Source organism: Lolium perenne, chromosome 6, assembly GCF_019359855.2.
Source record: "Lolium perenne isolate Kyuss_39 chromosome 6, Kyuss_2.0, whole genome shotgun sequence".
Taxonomy (NCBI): domain Eukaryota; kingdom Viridiplantae; phylum Streptophyta; class Magnoliopsida; order Poales; family Poaceae; genus Lolium; species Lolium perenne.
The window spans coordinates 133,991,407-134,013,676 of NC_067249.2; the positions used below are offsets into that span (position 1 = coordinate 133,991,407).

Genomic DNA, 22,270 nt, shown 5'->3' on the forward strand with positions numbered 1-22,270 from the left:
TACAAATTGGAATCACATGATCCATATTACACGAATAGTTGATCTATTGATCAACGAACAAACACCAGTTCATAGTTCATAGCGGAAGCGTAAGATACAAGGACTCTCTAGTCCACAGGCCAACGCTTAACGTCGGAAGACTCCTAGTTGTCATAGGCGTCCTGCTGGTCATCTCCTTGTTCATCTTCATACTCTGGCCATTTGAATAGCCAGGGACAAAGCCGTGAGTACTTTAAGTACTCGCAAACTAATACTAATGTAAGTGCTAGACATTCTAGTAAGGTTTGCTAAGCTCTAGTTTATTTGCATAAAGCTAGTTTTAGTTCACAAGTATTTGAGAAAAGCTTATTCATAAGCTAACTAACTCAAGTGGGAACATTAGTGTCATTCCCACCATTCAAGTGGTGATTTCAATTCAATTGACCACAATTTATTTCACCATCTTATTTCAACATCATTTTCAAAGATATGACATCGGAAACTGTATGGCCTTTCCAACCGTCCGTAACCGTGGACGCGGCTATTCGAATAGATTGACACTCTGCAGAGGTTGCACACTTGTGCCACAACATTTGATTTCATCCGTCGGGATTATCCCGAATCATCGTAACACAGTACGCGGATCATCAACCATAACCTTTCACTTACGAATCCTAGTATGAGCACCTCTCCCCATGAGCTTGGCCTCCCAGTGAAGACCAACTGTCAACCTGGGAACTGCACAGGGCTTGGCCGTACAATTCACCTCAATTTCACATCATTTCTCAACAACGGAGGCAGCCTCAAGCATAACCCCTATGACGTGTGTTCAGAGGGAACCCATACTAAGATGCATAAACTTCCAGTTAAGCCCTACCCATAATCAGGTATTGTGGGGGTACTTAATAATTGGAAAGGTATCGCATTCAAACCAACATCATGTTTATCAAAAATCACTATCTTCTCTTGGTCATATTCACCTTCAAAAATCATTCAATGGAATGCTTCATCATTCCAAGGTTTCAAATTCATTTCAATTCACATTGTTCCTATCTAGAGTAGTCAAGTTTTATTCATTAGCACTAGCTCTAAATCATGAGGGGTGCTATCTTGCTTTGCTTGATTGAGACTACTTCACTACTCTAGTAACCATCATTTACTTTGACCAAAGTTAACTAAAGAAGCAACTTATTGAGAAAACAAGTAAAAACTTGTAATGTATAAACTTGGGATAGGCTTATGTAAGAAAAGGTAAGATTCATGGTGCCTTCCCCCAAAGGGCTTTGCACTTTGCAAGAATATTAGCTTGCCTTGGTAGTTCTCAAAATTCTCCTCCTCCTCCTCTTGGTATCAACCTTCTTCTTCGGTGTACTCTCCGGTGCTAGCGTCTAAATTTGAATACGAGTATAATTACTCACTAATTCAATGGCTATTCCATGTATCACATATAAACACACAAACTATTCTATGCACACAAATAATCTAACTAGCAAAAGATGGCGCGGCGGCACGCCGCGCCCAAATGTGGTTGCAAGTTGAAGAATCAAATATATGTATTTTTTAGAGTACGCTGCATTTTTTCCTGAATGGTTTTTTGGCATTATGATTGTGAGCGAAATCATGTATCAAGCAAAAGTGTAGTTACATGTGGATGTGGCACATGTATGTGTACATTGATGTGCATAATAGCAGACTCCTGAATGCCTATTTGTTGTTTTCAGTATCATTCGGATGTGATTGTCACAGGAATCATTTACCAGGGCGAGAGTAGATGCATGTGGTACATATATGGATGATCTGTCTCAAATTTCATTACACCATTGAACATAAACGAAATGATAAACATCTTGGATTCAAGAACTCAACACACACTTGGTAACCAGAGAACGTCTTAAATGAGTATATAGCTCCGGAGCTGCACCATAGGAGACCCGACGCCAAGGATTCCAAACGGCAACGACGCCAATTCAGCTCATATTCTTATTGGATCATCACACCGCATATTTACCGATTGAAATGTATACTAAGCACTCAGGTCACAATGGCACTTACATTCACTTAGTTGATTCTATGTCTCTGTAGATTGTGTGATTCAAACCTGCAAAAGTTTATCATCGTCAACTTCAACTGAATAAATTACCTTATACCATAAAGTGAGACATAAAATTTCTTTGGCACCTGAAGGAGCGGAAATTCAATTCGGCTCCCGGGTGCGTATGCTCCCTCTACACAAAAATCATATTACGAAGTGTCAAAAAAATTTAACAAATTTTTTTAGATGTACATCTCCATAATATATGTGCGTTCGTCAAGTTTCATGAAAAACCAATATTTTTTAGGTCTATGCAAAAAAGAGAAAACTTATCTTACAAAAAGCATTATTTTTAGCATTGAGTTTTATCTTTTTTACAAACGTAAAATGACAAGTCGATTTTTTATGAAACGACTTTGTGATCGCGTAGCACGTGAAGATGTACGTGCAAACTTTTTGTACCAATTTTTTTGAAATTCAAAATGTGTGCAAAATGCATTTCAAAATATAGGGAACATATGCTCCCATGTTCCAAAACACCACTCCCCTGAAGGAGTGTATGCATTCAAGCAAAGAGCATGGATAATATAGAAGAAAATATTGTAATGCTCAAAGTGAGACAAAAGATTCTTTGGCACTTGAAGAAGAGTATGCATTTAAGCAAAGAGCGTAGATAATATAAAAGAAAATTTTGTAATGCTCAAGGTGCTATCCTTAGATATATGTCCGGCACTCAAAGGGGACTCCTGCTAATTTATTTTGTGTTCTGATGCGTTTATGAGAGTCCATACAGTAGTTCCTAAAACCAGGTGTGACATGTTGGTGCAGTGAGAAAATAAGGATGACTTAACTTCTAGGTGAGTAATCCAGATGTAAACATATTACCAAGAAGAGAACTACCTCCTGCTGCGTTAAAAACACCCAACTAAATTGCAGGGTATCAAATCCTCACAAGAGAATAAATTTCTTTGAGGACTATGGTAGAAATAATCAACCCTCTAATTTCTGCTTCTCCGATGCCTCCTGTTTCCCTTATTTGCTATAACTTTTGGAAACAATATTTGTAATTTTTCTTGTGAAAGTAATCAATGAAAATTCTGACCCTTGCAGGTGTTTTAGCCTCAAGGTAGGTGACCTCTTGACTGAGGCAATGTATAGCCATTGCCCAGGTCTACACTACTTTAGTTGATTTGTGAGATATATCTTCATCCACAATTTGTGAGCGGAATATAACAAAGAAAGTAGCATTCAAACTATAAGTGTTAGATAATGAATAATAATTCGCTAAAGAATAGTCATGATATAACAAATATTTAGGCCATATCATGCACAATCTTTTTGAACATGATTTCCACCTTAATATCATCTTTTATTGCCATAAGAAGCATTTCTTGGTTATGAAGAAGTAACCAAAGCTTTGGCATCAAGACAATAGCTTCTAACTGATACAGTAAAAAGGCACCAGTAACTAATAATATTAACTGGAAGGCCATAGGATCACATTTTTTGTAAATGTTCTTCAGCTTTTAAATACTAAGTTCGGGATCTACATGTTTCTCTGCTGAATAAAATCACATGATATTCAGTGAGTACGTAAACCACTCTAATCATATCCTGTAGGCCTTAGGTAATTCTCGGCTCATGAACAGAACATACGCTTAGACCACTAATATTTTCATCAGGCAGCAGGCACCTAAATCAACTATAAAACGCTAGTGCAAAGAATTTATACCTGAGAATTCACAGTGTTGAGGTAAACGAAATCTTAGAGCTGCTAGTTCTACCAGGGCCTCCTCTCAGAGCGTACCTCACGTCCTGGTCTTCATCTCTAACATCCATCCACCTCTCACAGGAGCAGCTTCTAGTGAACGTGCAAGGGCCGAATCTTCCCATCTTCTATGTTCTGGAAGTTAAATATATAACCATGTTCTCAACATCGTCTTCTTTCTTTTAAATTATGCTTGATTACATTTTAAGAAACGAAAGAAACCATCCAGAGTTGCTCACAATATAATTCAGTAGTCTTTTGAGGAATGTCTATAGATAAAATGATTTCTTCTGAGATGTTATACCAAAAGAGCAGACCTAATAGAAAACCAAGCACTATGGACCTTTCAATAAAGACATGGTCATCAATTGATTAACCTTATGGGAAACAACAATTATAAAGTCATATTACTTTAGCTTGTCTGATATATATGAACTCATATGGGACCTATAAGCATTTGCATGGTTGATATATATGAACTCCTATGACACTATAGGTATCTCCGTATCTGCATGGGGATTAGTTATTTATTTCGACACAGTTGCTGTCAACACGTATCTTCTTGCATTATCACTGAAAAATATATTCAGATATATAAGATCCTAGCATGCAAATTGGAGGTTCAGGGTGACTAACAATATCCATCGCAATGCCAACAACGCCAAACATGGATCGCGGTAGCACAACGTCATTCGCTAGACAGGCACATTACTTCTTTGGGCTTGTCCTCTTAACCTGGAGACCAAAAGCGAACTAATTTAGGAACCATAATATATTAACACTACTTTCCTCTTACCTGAGTTATGAGATTACTTTAGATAAGGGGAAGGCATACATTTTACTTATTATCCACACAAATACGTCCATGTATCCTCGAGATAATATACAACCAATATTATACCTTCAACACACATGGAAGTGACATCAAAGGCTTTTATGAAGAAATGACAACATGATTAAGAAATATTGTGGCTCTTCTAGCACATACCGAATTCATAATGTAGCACCACACACTTCAACACAAAAGTTCGAACATAGTTCCAATGTGCAAAGAAGATCAATTTATATTAAAGGGTTTTGATTTGTAGGTACATAATAGGGTGGAAAAACTATAGCTTTGATGAAACATAAGCCATAACATTATTTCCAATTGTAACAATAAAGCTTAGAAATACTTATGTTCAGAATAAATACTTGTGTTTGCCCATAGTTTTTTCCTTATATATTGACTAACTAAAATTAGTATAGTATATTTTCTATGTAACGAATAGAAGAACACCTTACTAAGATATGCCTGGTTAGAACTACTTGCGAAGACCATGGTCCCCATTTCCCAAAACCTCCTATTTGGTTGTGTTGCAACAGTTTCACCACCTCTATTTTGGCACTCGCTTATTGGACATAATTGTTTCAGAAAAAGATTGAGCGGCATATAGAAGAAAACCAACTAAGTTATGCATATTTCATAAGCAAGAACACCACAAGGAATTAATGTAAAATTGTTCGTTTGAATCAATAACAAACTTGTACATGATTCATATGCTCACAATACCGCAAGCTAACCAGTGATTATTCGAAAATAGATGCACATAAATCCAAATTATATGAAAGTTTGACATTACATACTTGAATCTGAATAATTATTTTTTAGATAAGCAAAGAAGCAATTTGGCCAATTGATCTTCAGGGCAGCACATTTTGCCCAACTATATGGAACAAACAAATATATGAAGTTTCAGAAAGCAAGAGAAAGAATAATACCTAAGCAAGTTAAACATCTTAGCCATTCATTAACGATTGGGGCACTGTAGATTCGTTTTGATGGGGTGCGTTGCGCTTCCTCCTTGCAATGCGTGTCCTTTTTCCACAAAAGGATTATGCGTAAGTAATTCAGGTTACCTATCAATAGGATGTAAAAAAACAAATAAAGAGAGTACAACTGGAAGATAGTGACTAAAAAGAATTATACCGAGAATATGTCTAAAAAGATTTAGATACAACATTTGCAATCTTTTCACCTTAACAGAAAATTTAATAATTTCCATGCCAAGTAAACTACTCCTAACTCTTATAGTTACTTTGAGCTGACCATCAGACCAAAAAAAAAACAGGTGCAGATATAACAAAAACAAACTGGTACTCCTCAAAGGAAAACCTCCTAATAAATTTGTAAGGTCCTTAGTTCCTCAATCTGATTGAAACAAATTACTATTCTCTGTCCTACATTGACATCTGATACACACCATTTTATCATTAACCTGATTGAAAAAATTTAAGTTTCCTTCCCTTAACATTGAAACGTGATGCTGAAATAACGTCACATGGTAAAAGAAGATAGGGAATTACATAAGCACTTACACCATACCCGAGCCTTCATAAGAGTTATAGCTTAATGTTTTCTTCTTGAGATGTACATGAATCCCTGAATCACAGAACTGAGCCATTCTCAAAACGCCGTCTTCAGTTTCTGCATCTAGCCGAGAGTAAGAGCTTCAAATTCGGAGTGGAGTGACTAAAGTTGGCAGCACATATGCAGTTCCACAATTTTGATTCACTTGCCTGAGATTTGCATCAGTATGGTCAAGTCAGTAAAAGGAAAGATATACACATTATCTGAATATGAAATGAGCATATTACTGTACATGAGTATGGAGAAATATTCATTCAGCAGGTGAACGACTTATATCAAGTCTGATGTGTTGTGCATATGAATATAAAAGAAACTGAACCCAACCAAAAAAGGCTTCCTCAATTTGGAAGAACTCGGAGAACTCAACACCACAGAACACAGGACGCATAGTGGCAATCGTTGATGATGTTGAGTCGAACGGCAATCTATCATGTGTCTCGGAAACTACTGCCGAATAGCATGGAGCCGCACGCACAGATACCCCCCTAGGCCCAGACCGCTCCCCACATTTGTAAACCGTAATAATCACCAAACAATTTTTCATATAAGTTGATAACGAACCAAGTCGAGAGACTCACCAGATCCACATATGCAATGGCTGGGCGTGGTGTGAATCAAGGGGACGCGGTCAGAGCATCGGCGGTGGCGCCTAGCTTCTCGGACCGCCTTTTCCACCCGTGCTCCCCGAGCCAGCGACAACAATTTGGTTGTTGCACGGGCGTCCACACGTAGAGCGCCGCGGCAGCGGAGCCGTCCTTGACCATATCGGCAATACCTCGCCGGAAGCTTGTACCGGCCTGGCCGTGGCCGACCTCGACGCTGGCCGCTGTTCCCCGCCTCCTCTACCACGTCGCCCAAGCAGCGTCGCTTGCTGACGGCTACCTCCGGCCCCAATGCTTGGCTCCAACTTCTGCTCGACCGGTGCCGCAGCGCCCCTCCTCAACTCCCGCTCGCTCGACCGCGTTGGAGTCTGCCGGCGTCCGCAAGGGAAGGAGGAAGAGGAGCTCGCTCGCCCCAGACCCTGCGCCGACCAACAAGTGATCAGATCCCGGCGCGGCGCCTGCTCCTCCCGCGGTGTGGCGTGGCCTGCTCGATGTCGTGGACTCCAGCCGACGGGCGTCGACCAGAATCTGCTCCGTCCTTGTTCATGTACATACCGCGCGCTGGTGGAGACTGGAGCTCCTCCGCACCGCCCCACTGCAAGCAGCGCATCGACGGAGATCTCGAGCTCCTCCGTGCAGAAGAAGAGGAGCAGCGGTAGACATCCTTGTGCCTAACCCTGTTATCACCAGATTTTGGTCAAATCAGGAGGTGGGCCGTTAGAGAGATGGGCTTGGAAGATTACACGTGGAAGATCTCTGAAGCGGCCTTGCACGGAGAATTTGGGCTAGTTTGCCCCTGTATCTTTAATTATAGTAGATTGTATCGTAGATTAAAAGTTAGAGTTTGTCTCGTACACGGTGGGGATATTCCCACGTTAGAAAGTCCCCTGGACTATAAATATGTATCTAGGGTTTATGGAATAAACAACAACTCACGTTCAACCCAAACAAACCAATCTCGGCGCATCGCCAACTCCTTCGTCTCGAGGGTTTCTATCAGGTAAGCGACATGCTGCCTAGATCGCATCTTGCGATCTAGGCAGCACAAGCTCCACGTTGTTCATGCGTTGCTCGTACTGAAGCGTCTTTGATGGCGAGCAACGTAGTTATCATAGATGTGTTAGGGTTAGCATAGTTCTTCGTATAACATGCTTACGTAGTGCAACCCTTGCATATCTAGCCGCCCTCACACCTATCCTAGGTGTGGGGGCGGCACCCCGCTTGATCATTATTTAGTAGATCTGATCCGTTACGATTGCTCCTTGTTCTACAAGGATTAGTTTAATATCTGCAATAGTTAGGCCTTACAAAGGGGGGGAGGATCCAGCGGCGCGTAGGGTGTCGTTCGCAAGTCCTAAACAGGATGTTCCGAGGATCAACTTCATGTTGGTTTTTAGGCCTTGTTTAGGATCGGCTTACGATCACCGTGCGTGGCCGCGAGGCCCAACCTGGAGTAGGATGATCCGATTATGCGGTGAAAATCCTAAATCGTCGTAGATCTCATTAGCTTTATCTTGATCAAGCAGGATCACCATATATTCGTGCACCCCGTACGAATCATGGGTGGATCGGCTCTTTGAGCCGATTCACAGGATAACCTGAGAGCCGATCGAGGCTCGTATTTAATGTTTACGTGTATGCCATGCAGGAAATTAAGCGAGGCATCCCCATCACCTTCCTGACCAGGTATAGGTCAGGTGGCACGCCCTTGCACTTCGCATCGGACGTGTGACCAGAAGAGCATTGCGGGCCGTCGCTCGGAGGGGTCTCAGCCAGCCGCAGCTCTAGGCTCTTCCCGGCTCTACCGTGTTGACCGTCACTGCCCGCCGGTGGGTTTTGGCAGTCAACACATTCTGGCACGCTCGGTGGGACAATCGTCTACATCAACCACATCGCCATCTACATCTGAGATGGCGGACGGCACGCCAGTCACCTACGAGGAGCTGCCTGACGAGCTCAAGAAGAGATATGACGAGATCAAGGTCACCCTCGAAGCCGACCTCATCGGCTCTTTTCGTAGAACCCGTTCCCATGGCATCAGATGGAAGGGATTCTCACCGCAAGGTGCACTCAATGGGATAGACCTCTCTGCCCCGTCGGAGGAACGCACCAGGGGCCTGCGGCAGGAGATCAACTACTTGGTGGCTCACTCGCTACACCGCCACTCTGAAAACCTGGTCAACGTGTTGGAGCGTGTCGCTCTGCGCGTGATCCAGGAGATCATGAGCCACCAGTACTCGCCGTTAGGACCAGCTCTCGGGACGCATCAAGGAGAGTTGCCACTCCAGTCCCGTCCACCGCTGCCATATGCGTTGGCAGCACCAGCTGAAGTGCCGGCTACACCGGCATTCGTCGTCTACAAGATCGGTGGTGACCCTAGTGACTACCAGTTCTTGGCTGAGGCGCCTAAGGAGATCCCTCAAGGATACGCGTGCACGTATGTGCCAGATTGTGGCGACTGGGCACTCTCAAACCAGGCCACAACATCAGGGACTCCGGCGAAAACAGGAGGAACGTCGCCGACGTAGCTTGAGAAGCGTACGTGGCTAACTAAGTACGCCACCCCGACGAAACTCCAGAGCCCAGCTCCTGCAGCTGGCTCGTAGCTGGAAAAGCAAACATGGCTGGCTAAGTACGCCACCCCGGCGAATCTTCAGTAGTGCAACTCCTGCAGCCAAAGACAATGATCAGATCAGTACCATACTGAGAGACCAGTTCGGCATGGTGCCGAAAGAAGGGCAATCGGCTATTCCAAGCCGTACCCGACGAGTACGAGATGATCCCGCTGCCACCTAAATATCGGCACCCCGACTTCTCCAAATTCAGTGGATCGATGGCTCCGGCTCCATCGAGCACGTCGGCCGATATTTGGCCCAACTAGGACCGGCTTCGTGTCGGATCAGCTACGCGTGAGGCTCTTTTCACAGTCCCTCACGGGATCGGCTTTCGGATGGTACACCTCTTTGCCGACAAACTCCATCCGGTCTTGGAAGCAATTGGAAGAACAGTTCCATATGCAATACCATTCGAAGCTTCCGAGTCTAGCATTGCCGATCTAGCACAACTACGTCGAAGCGCGGAGAAACGGTGACAGAGTATATCCAGCGCTTTCAGAATCTTAGGAACCGATGTTATTCGGTTCGTATAATCGAAAAGGAAGCGATCGAGTTGGCGTAGCTGGCCTTGCAACACAGCTCAAGGACATGGCCTCCCAAGCAGATTATCCTCGCCGGCGCACATGGTTCAGAAACTATCAAAGATATGAACAGCGCCACCCGGACCTGTACCAAGACAAGTTCAAGCGTGCGTAGTCCTGGTCGATGCAGAGGAAGACGGTTCCCGCGGGAGACCAAGAAGTAGCAGTGGCTGAGTGGACTCGGGGAGGAACCCCGTGTCCCGCAAATGGGTAAAGCCACCAGGGCCGCCCTGTGGGATTTGATTTTGATGTGACCAAGACTGAACAAATCTTCGACCTCCTGCTCAAGGAGAAACAGTTGACGATTCCTGAAGGTCTCAAGTTCCCCACGGCGCAAGAGCTGAACGGAAAGCCGTACTGCAAATGGCACAACTCGCTCTCCCATGCCACCAACGACTGCAGGGTGTGGCGTCAGCACATCCAAGCGGCGATAGAGAAGGGGCGTCTAATTTTCAACCAGTACGCCATGAAGGTCGACACCCAGCCCTTCCCCGCCGTTAACCTGGTAGAAGTCACCTACCCTGAGGGTTGCCAGCCAGGTCCCACGTTCAGCATCAACATGGTAGGACCTGGGAACCACTCTGGCAAAGATGGAGATGAGGGCAGCTGCTCTCATAGCAAGGACACAGAGGAGGCCGCTCCACGCGATCGGCTCCATCATGATGGCAAGTGCTACGTCACAGAGGGAGAAGTGAAGAACATAAGATATCAACGACCTCTCTCTGATCACCTCCTCAACAAATATGTGAGTCAGTATGACCAACGCCGACGGTCCAACTATGATGATGAAGGAGATCGTCTGGCTAGAGAAGCCAGAAGACATCGTCGGCATGATCGCGATGAGGAGGAGCACGAGCGCCGTGCCACGGACAGGTCAAGGGAGCAAGATGACAACGCGTACACCGGACTGCCCTTTCTTCGTACATCGTTGGGATTCAGGAATGAGCCGATTGCCCACAATCGGCAATTGCCCAGAATGCAACAAGAAGAAGAAGGAGGCAGCCAACGTGTCTGTGTTCGAGCGCTTAGGGCCTCTCCCGCCACAGAGCAAACGTGCTGAGTCCCCTCGGTGGGCAGATCTTGAGGATTCCGAAGACGAGGGACCAGAAGAAGAAGACAGGTACCACCGTCCAAGGTGGTGCCCTGACGGACTCAGCTGTTCACAAAAACGCAGGGTTCAGCGGTTGCGCGGCCTGGAGGAAGCCGAAAGGTTATACCTGCATACGCTAAGGAAGGCACGGCCTGATCTGGCTGCAAAGGTTCAGCGAGCCCTGGATGAAGAGGGTCGTCCACGGAGAATGGAGTGGCGTCCCAAGCAAAAGAAAGCCGATGATGAAACATCGGCTGGTACAAACATGGTGCTCGTCCTTCCGACGGAGCTTAGTGCTCCACGATTCTACGATGCACTCAAGGTGGACGACAGCAGGCGCATCAAGTCAGAGGTTGGGCTGGTTTTATCCACCAGCCTGGCCGAGTAGCAAGAACAAACCGATGAGCAAACGGGGTGAGGCTGGTCCTTGTGATCGGCCCCAAAAATTATGAAGGAGCATTACAGAACCTTCAGTCAGCGCTCCAATGGATATGGAGGCCGATTCCAGCAATCGGCCAAAATTATCTTCACCACATGTTCTGCTTGTGTTCAGCATCGATCTACTGGGCAACGGCCACGTCGGCAAATGAAAGTCAGCACGAATCCTTGCGGAGCCGACGTGCAAGTACAGTGCCCTGGCTAACCATAAAAGCCGATATCTGCAGTCATCTGGCAGATTCGGCTCGGGGGGCATATAGTCAGATAAACATGTGCAGATAAACACGTGCAGACATGCGTGCAGTGGAACATTGGGGGCCGATTAAGAAAAATCGGCCAAATAAAAAAAATTTAGCCGATGCTCAGCCATCGACTCTAGTACAGTCACACAAGACCAAGACCGGCTGGTTATATGCTCAAAGTTCACATCGGCATCGACGGTCAGTGCAGGAAAGGAGCCGATCTGACCTGCAAGGCGCGAAAAGTAGACTGAAGAAGCTCGGGGGGCAGCTCACCCTGAAGGTTCTCTGCTTTGGGGAGCCGATTTTGTTGAAATCGGCTAACTCTGCATAGGCGGCACATTCGGCTGATCCATTACCGATTCTCGCCTCGACTGAGACTCGGGAGGCAGCTGGCCTGGTGGCTGCTCTGTTTTGGAAAGCCGAGTGGAGTCGCATCGACTGGCCCTGCATTGTGACCTCCTCTGAATCGGGATAGGAGGCCGTCGGTTTTTTTTGTTTTTTACAAGTTTGGACCGTCCTGTCGCTGCAAGAGGAGGAAAGGGACTAGATTCTCAAAATAGCCGATGAGTAGTCATCGGCTAAGGGATTGCGAAAAATTGTGGTCAGATACCAAATCGCAGCCTGAAATTGAGAAGTTCTTGGCCTACGAGCTAATCGACATGAGAATCCGGCTTCATGGGCGTCCAAAAGAAAAGAAATCCGATGCGTTGCTATCGGTCTTGGCATGACAAAGGAAGGAATGAAATTGGAGTAATTGAAGGATGAATCAAAAGAACAATTTCATTAATTTAGAGGAGCGGCTTTACAAGAAAGAGCCGATGGCTCTCAAAAGAGGGATCTAGTGCCTAGTGCAATCGCTACTACTAGTCTTATTCTACTAGTCGTCGCTGTCCTCGTCGTCACCGCCGTCGATGTCGTCGGCGCTGCTCCCAGGGAGCTCCTCGTCGCTGCTACCCCAGCCCGTGGCCGGAGCCTCTTCCTCCTCGTCATCATCATCATCCTCGCTGTCCGCCCAGGAGCGGACGCGCGTGGGTGGCGGGTACCGGCGGAAGAGGAAGATTCATCTTCCTCCTCCTCTTCTCCTTCTTCATCGTCGTCTTCATCCTCGCTATCCGCCCACATGCGGGAGCGCTTCTTCGGCGGGAGCTTGGCGGAGGGGAAGGCCTTGGCCTTCGCTACTTCTCCTTCTTTCTTCTCATGGTCGGGGGAGAGGGGGTTCACCTTGGAGTGAAGGTTGTCCTCGTTCTTCTTCTTCGGCGAGGATTGGGGGAAGAGGTTTGAGAAGGAGGAGGAAGAGGAAGACATGGCTGAAGGAGAAGGGGGTTTTTTGGGTGCCGATGGCTGGAACAGAGGAAGGGGATGAAGAAAGCTAATCGATCGGCACAGTTAAATAATGAGGAGCCTGGTGGAAATTTAATGTCATTATAGTTTCCAAGGAGATGACGCCAGAGCTATCGAATTTTGCAGAGAAGCTGAGAAGACGGGGCATAATGATAACGGATACTGCAACAGCTCTACTCTGCCACGACATGACCCGACGAAGGAAAGCATAATGATTTTGGAAAAGTTATTTCCAAAACCAGGGGGGCATGTGTTATCACCAGATTTTGGTCAAATCAGGAGGTGGGCCGTTAGAGAGATGGGCTTGGAAGATTACACGTGGAAGATCTCTGAAGCGGCCTTGCACGGAGAATTTGGGCTAGTTTGCCCGTGTATCTTTAATTATAGTAGATTGTATCGTAGATTAAAAGTTAGAGTTTGTCTCGTACACGGTGGGGATATTCCCACGTTAGAAAGTCCCCTGGACTATAAATATGTATCTAGGGTTTATGGAATAAACAACAACTCACGTTCAACCCAAACAAACCAATCTCGGCGCATCGCCAACTCCTTCGTCTCGAGGGTTTCTATCGTAGCGACATGCTGCCTAGATCGCATCTTGCGATCTAGGCAGCACAAGCTCCACGTTGTTCATGCGTTGCTCGTACTGAAGCGTCTTTGATGGCGAGCAACGTAGTTATCATAGATGTGTTAGGGTCAGCATAGTTCTTCGTATAACATGCTTACGTAGTGCAACCCTTGCATATCTAGCCGCCCTCACACCTATCTTAGGTGTGGGGGCGGCACCCCGCTTGATCATTATTTAGTAGATCTGATCCGTTACGATTGCTCCTTGTTCTACAAGGATTAGTTTAATATCTGCAATAGTTAGGCCTTACAAAGGGGGGGAGGATCCAGCGGCGCGTAGGGTGTCGTTCGCAAGTCCTAAACAGGATGTTCCGAGGATCAACTTCATGTTGGTTTTTAGGCCTTGTTTAGGATCGGCTTACGATCACCGTGCGTGGCCGCGAGGCCCAACCTGGAGTAGGATGATCCGATTATGTGGTGAAAATCCTAAATCGTCGTAGATCTCATTAGCTTTATCTTGATCAAGCAGGATCACCATATATTCGTGCACCCCGTACGAATCATGGGTGGATCGGCTCTTTGAGCCGATTCACAGGATAACCTGAGAGCCGATCGAGGCTCGTATTTAATGTTTACGTGTATGCCATGCAGGAAATTAAGCGAGGCATCCCCATCACCTTCCTGACCAGGTATAGGTCAGGTGGCACGCCCTTGCACTTCGCATCGGACGTGTGACCAGAAGAGCATTGCGGGCCGTCGCTCGGAGGGGTCTCAGCCAGCCGCAGCTCTAGGCTCTTCCCGGCTCTACCGTGTTGACCGTCGCTGCCCGCCGGTGGGTTTTGGCAGTCAACAAACCCACGCCGCTCTGGGGCACCACGCTTTCGTCCCAGAGCACCCCGCCGAACGGGGCCCAGCACGGCGGTGTGAAGAAGCTGGGACGACGGGTCGATCTCGACCATGGGCCTGATGTGGCTGCAGTTGGAGCGGATGCCTTCCCCTGTGCCGCCCTCCATCGGGAAGTCAAACACGATTTGGGCGTTGTGTTGCAGCGAGGGCTGGGTGATGCATCCACCTCTGCCCGGAGGAGGAGCCGGTGGAGGACGCCATGGCGGAGACGTAGTTTCCCATCGCCCCCGCGCGTCGGCCGTTGGAGGTGGGACTGCGGAATCCCGAGTTTCCGATCTGGCTGGTGGATGTGCTTTACCAGAGCAGACGCGTGATGTGGTCAGGCCCCTCCTTCCCGTGATTCCCGAACAACAACCAGGACCTTGTCGAACCTCTCGTAAACGTAGAGGAGGCGGAAACAGCGATTTGGTCAGCCGGCGAGCACGCGCACGTCCACTCTGAAGCAGCATCTAGGCTAGCACAGAACGTCGGTGCGGTGGCTAGGGAGGGAGAGGAAGACGATGACCCTACAGAAAGGATATGGGTAGCGGGGCAAAACGACCGCTCGATTCGTTTGGTAGTGGAGTTGTCAGAACCGCTTTGACCAGGCACACGTGGGCACCGACAGAAAAGCGAAAATTGTACGTCCACCCAGTCCATAGAGGAAATAATCACCGTCGGAGCAACACTGAGTAAATCAACCTTTCTCAAATTGCAAGATGGCACCTAAACTGTACACCTAAAAAATACTGCAGAAATCACTTACAAAAGAGCATACGTGTCAGCTCCACATTAACACAAAAGATAACTCAAAAATATGAGAAAAAAGATGTTGGTTACCCTATAATATAGTAGTTATTAGGGTGCATGGGTTGTGTTGCTTGAGGAGAATTTACTTCTTTTCATTTAATATGTAAATGATAGTTTCCATAGGGTTCTTGAGAAATAATTTCCTCTCATTGAAATCTTCTTAAGATTTAATTTCTCAAACAATCATATATGAACTTATATTGACCTAAGTCAAACATTCATCATTATCATTTGAGAAAATGATTTAAATGAGGTGGATCACCTCATATCATTTAATAACACTACATATGATTTAAATCTCTAAGTAATTCATATAAGAGAGTTTGGGCCAGGGGTCCAAACATCCCATGAATTCATGTGAGACAAGATTTAAATGAAGTATAATACTTCATATGAATTACTTAATAGTTTTGGACAATATCAACTACATAAACTAGCCATATTGTCCCTTAATTAAACTAGGGCACGATCATGCAAAGTGACCACACCATTTTATTGCATAAACAATTAGTGTAAGTCAAATGTGAGCTATTAGAGTTGCAATTAACTTAATATCTATTTTGGTTGATTTTTAATAATTATTTGAATATGAAAAAGTCCCTGCCTTCTTCTTTTTATCAATTTAATTATACAACTAATCTGGTCATGGGACCAGTGGCATTGTGTAGATATTTTTCTTAGCTTTCCAACAACATAAAATTCATTGAATTTGGTTTAGCCAATTTGAATCTATTGAATTTCAAAGTTTGGGCAGTATTGAAATTGGTTTGGAATTGTTTAAATAGAATTTGAATTAAACATGCCGGCGGGAAAGCTAACTGGGCCAGATTCGAATAAAACGGCCCAAGGCCAGCCCAGCCACAGTCCAGAGACGCGCGGCGCGCTGACAGCAGGGGGCACCCGTCAGCGAGTTGTAAAACCCGAAACGGTATGTTTGATGTGGGGCGTTGGATTAGATCAAAGATCAACGGCTCTGGGTCGTCGTCGTCGCCGGCGAGAGAAGCTCACTGGCGCGGCGAGGGTAGGGGGTCGGAGAGCTCACCGTGGCTCCAGCTAGGGTGGGAAGTGTGCTCGGTGAAGTTGTGGATGACGGCGGTTCTCCTGGTATAGGTGGCGTCGCCTGAGGAGGTCTGGTTCGCCGGTGATTGCTGCAGAGCTTCCGCGGCGGTGATCTCCCGATTGAGCTTGCTCCGGCGAGGATTCGATGGGTGGAGTGGTGGTTGAGAAGCAGTGAGAGGTGGAGAGCGAGGTGGTGTGCTTGGTTCTGTCCAGGGAACTCCCTATTTATAGAATCGAGTGAGGGTGGCGGGGAAGTGAGGTGGTCGACCATGGCGCGGCGTTTCCGGCGAGCGGTCGAGCTAGGCGAGGGCGTGGCAACGTTCTCCTTGTCCAGGCGAAGCGAACGGTGGCGACAGCGTGGTCGGGCGACGTCGGAATAGCTCGCATTGTTTCCATGTCTGGCGGCGGCGTTCACGGGATCTTCTTCTCCGTCTACGGCGGCGGCGGTCCAGGGTCTGGTCGTGGTGATGTCTGGCGGTGTCAAGGTGGCACGGCGATGCTCAACGGCTAGTAAGCGGGGCCAGGGCGAGCGCGAGGTGGTGGCGCGGCGCGTGGCCAGTGCGTGTCCACGGCGTGCACACGTGCGACACGATCGGCATCTGGGCGCGTTCTGGGCGCGCGTCCTCCAGCGTTGGTCGTCGTTGAGCTCGACAGTGGCGGCGCTAGGAAGGTGTAGGGAGGTGCGGTGGCGAGCTGTGGCACGGTGGCCAGGGCAGAGAAGCAAGGGGAGAGGAGGTGGTGCGGCAAGGTGGCGACATGGCCGGCATGGCCATGTCCATGCCTTGTTAGCCCTCTCCTAGGGTTGCTATTTGGCATTGAATGGGTTAGAGGGGGCAGGGGAACCATTTAGACTAGGTTATAGGGTTGAGGTAGATCACTATTTCAAATAGTGTCAAATAGTTCCATATTTGCAATTTGTGAATTTTGTCCAATTTTGATTTAATTCACATGGTTGACCAATTTGAATTGTGTGTGTTTGGTTGAGTTCTAAATGACCAGAGATGATGAGAGGTGGTGGTGGAATTGTTGAATTCAAAGTTTTGCAAAATTTGATAAGTGGGAGATTGTTGAGTATGTTAAAAAGTTGAAACTTTGGATGAGCATAGCTAATGATCAAGAAAGAATTTGGCATGGTGATCTTTACAAAAAGTGTTCACCTTGATGTTGACTTTGAAGTGGTGCAAAGAGTTAGCAAGATTTAGTTTGAGAAAATTGAATTGTAATGGCTCAAAGTAGTGATCAAACTAAAATGGGCAGATTTGACCATTATCATATGTGAGCAAGTTTTGCATTTGAAATTTATTTGAATTGTGATTCTTTGATTCCAAAAGTTGTAATAAGTGTTTAGTAACATTATTCAACTAATGGTGAAGACCAAATTGGTCTAGGGTCAAAATTTATAAAAATGCCATAGAGCATATGTGAGGGTTTTTAGGGTTTTTCATTTAATGGATTTACTTCCTCTTTGATTTATTTGGTTGGTGATCTTCATATGATCACTTTAGGTTTTTAGAGTATAGCACATACAAGTAATAACAATCATCATGGCATATCACTCAAATGCACAAGTCCTATGTATGGCACTATATGCAATTTAAAAAGTTTTTGTTTGTTTGAAATTTTGCTCTCTGGAATTCTTCTAACTTTCTTTTTATTGAAATTTGGGATGTTACATAATGATCAGTAGCAAAAGGATTTTCAAACACCTCTTCCCCAAGCTTAGAGCTTTCTATATCATTATGGGAGGAAGCATGGATAGCACTGATAATATGGCAATTATTATCATTATCATTTTCAGAATTAGTTTCCCAGAGATTTGCAATATCAAAAGTAGTATGCTCATTCAAATCATGATCACTAATGTATGTAAAGGGCATAGGAAGATCATTGTATTCAGATTCATTATCATAATAATCATTAGGAGCAACATACTTACGGTTACCTAGCGTTATCTCATTCACGCGGGGATATGTCGTTACCTCTTTCTCTTTATTCTCCTTCCTCTTCTTCTTCTTCTTCTTCTTCTTCTTCTTCTTCTTCTTCGTTCCCTTCTTCTTCTTCTTCTTCTTCTCTTCCTTCTCCTCGTTCCCTTCTTTAGGAGGAAGAGGCTTGAAGGGTGGCTTGTCCGCATAACCTGATTTACTTTCAGAAACAATAGAAGAAACTTGGAGGATTCCTCCTTTTCATTAATTAGTTCAAAACACATAGCGGTCCTATCATATTTTGGCAAGGTGTCATCTTCTAAAATATTTTGTATGTAAGTATTTGTATGGCTATTATCAATGCAATAAGAAAAACACCCATGCAGGACGTCATCAATATCAAGATCACTCATATGTAACAAAGAGATTTTTCTTGAGAGCTCTTCACACCACAAAAATAAAGTAAGTTCATCATGCTGATTAGGAGTAATTTCATCATCACAATACCAATTTGTAGCACTCATGGGGTTCAAATTATTATTGGAGGAGCATTGAAAATTAAAATGACCCACTCCATGGCAAAGTTCACAAATAAAAGGATAGAGGGCACACACCTTTTTACCAAGATCATCTAGAGCCCTAAACCACTTCCTAGTTTTTTCATTAATATGATGGATACAATATTCATCTTTGATTTGATTAATTCCACAAGGTCTATGCATTCCACAAAAATTAACATGCTTATAGGAAATAGCATTCTTAGGAGTTTGAGCATGCTTATTGCAATCATTAACAACAATTTCATTCTTCATGCAAGCCTCTTTAAAAGGTTCATGATACTTATCAAAATTCTTCTTAGGCAATTCAAAATGAGAAGCAAAGGCTTTATAAAGATTTGCAGCAACTTGAGAGTCAAGACCATAAGTAGCACTCATATCTCGAAATTTATCAGTATCCATAAAAGCTTCAATGCATTCATAATCATAATTTATACCTGACTCTTCACCTTTGTTGTTCTCCCATCCTTCAGCGTTCTCCTCAATCCGATCAAGAAGATCCCACCTAGCTTCAACCTCCTTGCTTGTGAAAGATCCCTCCGAACAGGCATCCAGATAGTCCTTGTGTTGTCCTGAAAGCCTCGCATAAAAATTGTTAACAATAACATTACGGGGGAGCTCATGGATGGGATATTTGAGCATTAGTGACTTCAATCTCCCCCACGCTTGAGATATACTCTCTCCATCACGAGGATAAAAGTTATAAATGTAATTCCTATCAATATGCACTTCATGAGGAGGATAAAATTTAGAGTAAAAGAGAGATACAATTTCCTCCCAACCAAGAGAATGACTATTCTCCAACAATTTATACCAATGCGCCGCTTTACCAGACAGCGAAACAGAGAATAGCTTCTTCCTCACTTCATCCATAGAGATACCTGCACACTTGAATAACCCGCATAATTCATGCAAAAACAGTAAATGATCTCCAGGATGGACAGTTCCATCCCCTTCATAGCGGTTATCCATAACACGTTCAATAATTTTCATAGGTATTTTATACGGAATACTTTCAGCAGGTGGATTTAAAATAGCAGAAGCATCATTAGAGTTATCGCATATGGGAGATAAAGCATTATCAGAGCAAAATATTTCTTCCAAAGCTGAGGAGCAAAAAAGATTATTTTTATATAAACTAGCTTCCCCAAGCTTAGACTTATCCATATCATTAGCAGTGATTGCGTTCATACCAATAACATTGCTACTAGCATGCAAATGAGGTTCCATAGGTTCTTTAATTTTCGCATCACACAATTCATGTCTTAACTTAGGAAATAAATTAAAAAGCTCAGAGTTGTATTCCATTATTCCTAACTAGTGTAAAACAAGAAACAAAAAGATGCAATTGCAGGATCTAAAGGAAATAGCTTCGAGCACACACACAATGGCGCCAGAAAAGTACTTAGTTACCTGGAACCGGAGTATGAGTGCCTTTTACCTTTCCTCCCCGGCAACGGTGCCAGAAAAGTGCTTGATGTCTACGGGTGCTTCTATTCTTGTAGACAGTGTTGGGCCTCCAAGAGCAGAGGTTTGTAGAACAGCAGCAAGTTTCCCTTAAGTGGATCACCCAAGGTTTATCGATCTCAGGGAGGAAGAGGTCAAAGATATCCCTCTCATGCAACCCTGCAACCACAAAGCAAGAAGTCTCTTGTGTCCCCAACACACCTAATAGGTGCACTAGTTCGGCGAAGAGATAGTGAAATACAGGTGGTATGAATAAGTATGAGCGATGAAGTACGTAAAAGTGCTTGCCGGGCGTGTGGTTGATGGTGGTAATATTGGCGGACAAGACGGATGCAAGAGAACAAGAAACAAGCAGCGATAGCAGTATTTAGGAACAAGGCCTAGGGATCATACTTTCACTAGTGGACACTCTCAACATTGATCACATAACAGAATAAATAGATAGATGCTAGACTCTACACTCTCTTGTTGGATGATGAACACCACTAACTGTGTAGGATTACACGAACCCTCAATGCCGGAGTTAACAAGCTCCACAATATTCGATGTTCATATTTAAATAACCTTAGAGTGCACGACAGATCAACACAACTAAACCAAGTACTAACATAGCATGCACACTGTCACCTTCACGCTACGAAAGGAGGAATAAGTCACATCAATACTATCATAGCAATAGTTAACTTCATAATCTACAAGAGATCACAATCATAACCTACACCAAGTACTACACGATGCACACACTGTCACCATTACACCGTGCAGGAGGAATAGACTACTTTAATAACATCACTAGAGTAGCACATAGATGCATTGTGATACAAAACTCATATGAATCTCAATCATGTAAGGCAGCTCATGAGATCATTGTATTGAAGTACATAGGAGAGAGATTAACCACATAGCTACCGGTACAGCCCCGAGCCTCGATGGAGAACTACTCCCTCCTCATGGGAGATAGCAGCGGTGATGAAGATGGCGGTGGAGATGGCAGCGGTGTCGATGGAGAAGCCTTCCGGGGGCACTTCCCCGTCCCGGCGGCGTGCCGGAACAGAGACTCCTGTCCCCCAGATCTTGGCTTCGCGATGGCGGCAGCTCTGGAAGGTTTCTCGTACCGTGGCTTTTCCGTCGAACTGGGTCAAGGATTTAGGTCAGGGACGACTAAATAGGCGAAGAGGCGGAGTCGGAGGGGCCACAGGGGGGCCACACGCTAGGGGGGCGCCCCCCCTTTGGCCGCGCCGCCCTGTGGGGTGGGGCCCCCTGGCTCCCCTCTGGCCCTTCTTCGGTGCTCTGGAAGCTTCCGGGATTTTTAAGATCTTCGGTGTTGATTTCGTCCGATTCCGAAAATATTTCCTTACTAGGATTTCTGAAACCAAAAACAGCAGAAAACAGCAACTGGCCTTTCGGCATTTCGTCAATAGGTTAGTTCCGGAAAACGCATAAAAACGATATAAAGTGTGCATAAAACATGTAGATATCATCAATAATGTGGCATGGAACATAAGAAATTATCGATACGTCAGAGACGTATCACTGGGTTCAGAGCTATAACTAGAAAAAGAAACGAAGGAAGATAAGAAGATGTCTTTCATGGAAAACAAGGAGCAAGAGGACAAGGGCGCTTACAGTTCAAACTTTCTGTGGCTCTATGCAACTCAGCAAGAGCATAGCGTTCTGCGTCAACCACAAGTTTGTTCTTCTTCCTGATAATAGCAGCCAAGGCGTAAGTACTGCGCATATCCTTTTCCATCTGAGCGATTCGATCCTTCATGCACTGGAGTCGATCACTCTCAGAACAAGCACCAGAAGAATCATCGGTAAATGAAGGCACAGGAAAAACCTGCAAAACTTGTTAAAACCCATGATGGATTATATGGATTTCAACACTGGAATTTACTCCCATCG

At 45.1% G+C, this 22,270-nt stretch overlaps 1 long non-coding RNA gene across 5 annotated transcripts; it reads right to left on the reverse strand.

The window, feature by feature from the left end:
• Window positions 1–1,620: 1,620 nt before the first annotated feature.
• Window positions 1,621–7,456, reverse strand: LOC127334482 (uncharacterized). 5 transcript variants are annotated; one of them, XR_007872181.2, is made up of 6 exons: window positions 6,768–7,456; window positions 6,145–6,338; window positions 5,541–5,678; window positions 4,416–4,514; window positions 3,744–3,914; window positions 1,621–2,077 (listed from the first exon to the last, which is right to left on the reverse strand). It is a non-coding gene; the product is annotated as an uncharacterized lncRNA (long non-coding RNA). The 5 variants fall into 5 exon arrangements; XR_007872183.2 differs by having other exon boundaries at window positions 1,622–2,077; window positions 5,541–5,637; XR_007872180.2 differs by having other exon boundaries at window positions 1,623–2,077; window positions 6,138–6,338.
• Between the last annotated feature and the right edge of the window lie 14,814 nt (window positions 7,457–22,270).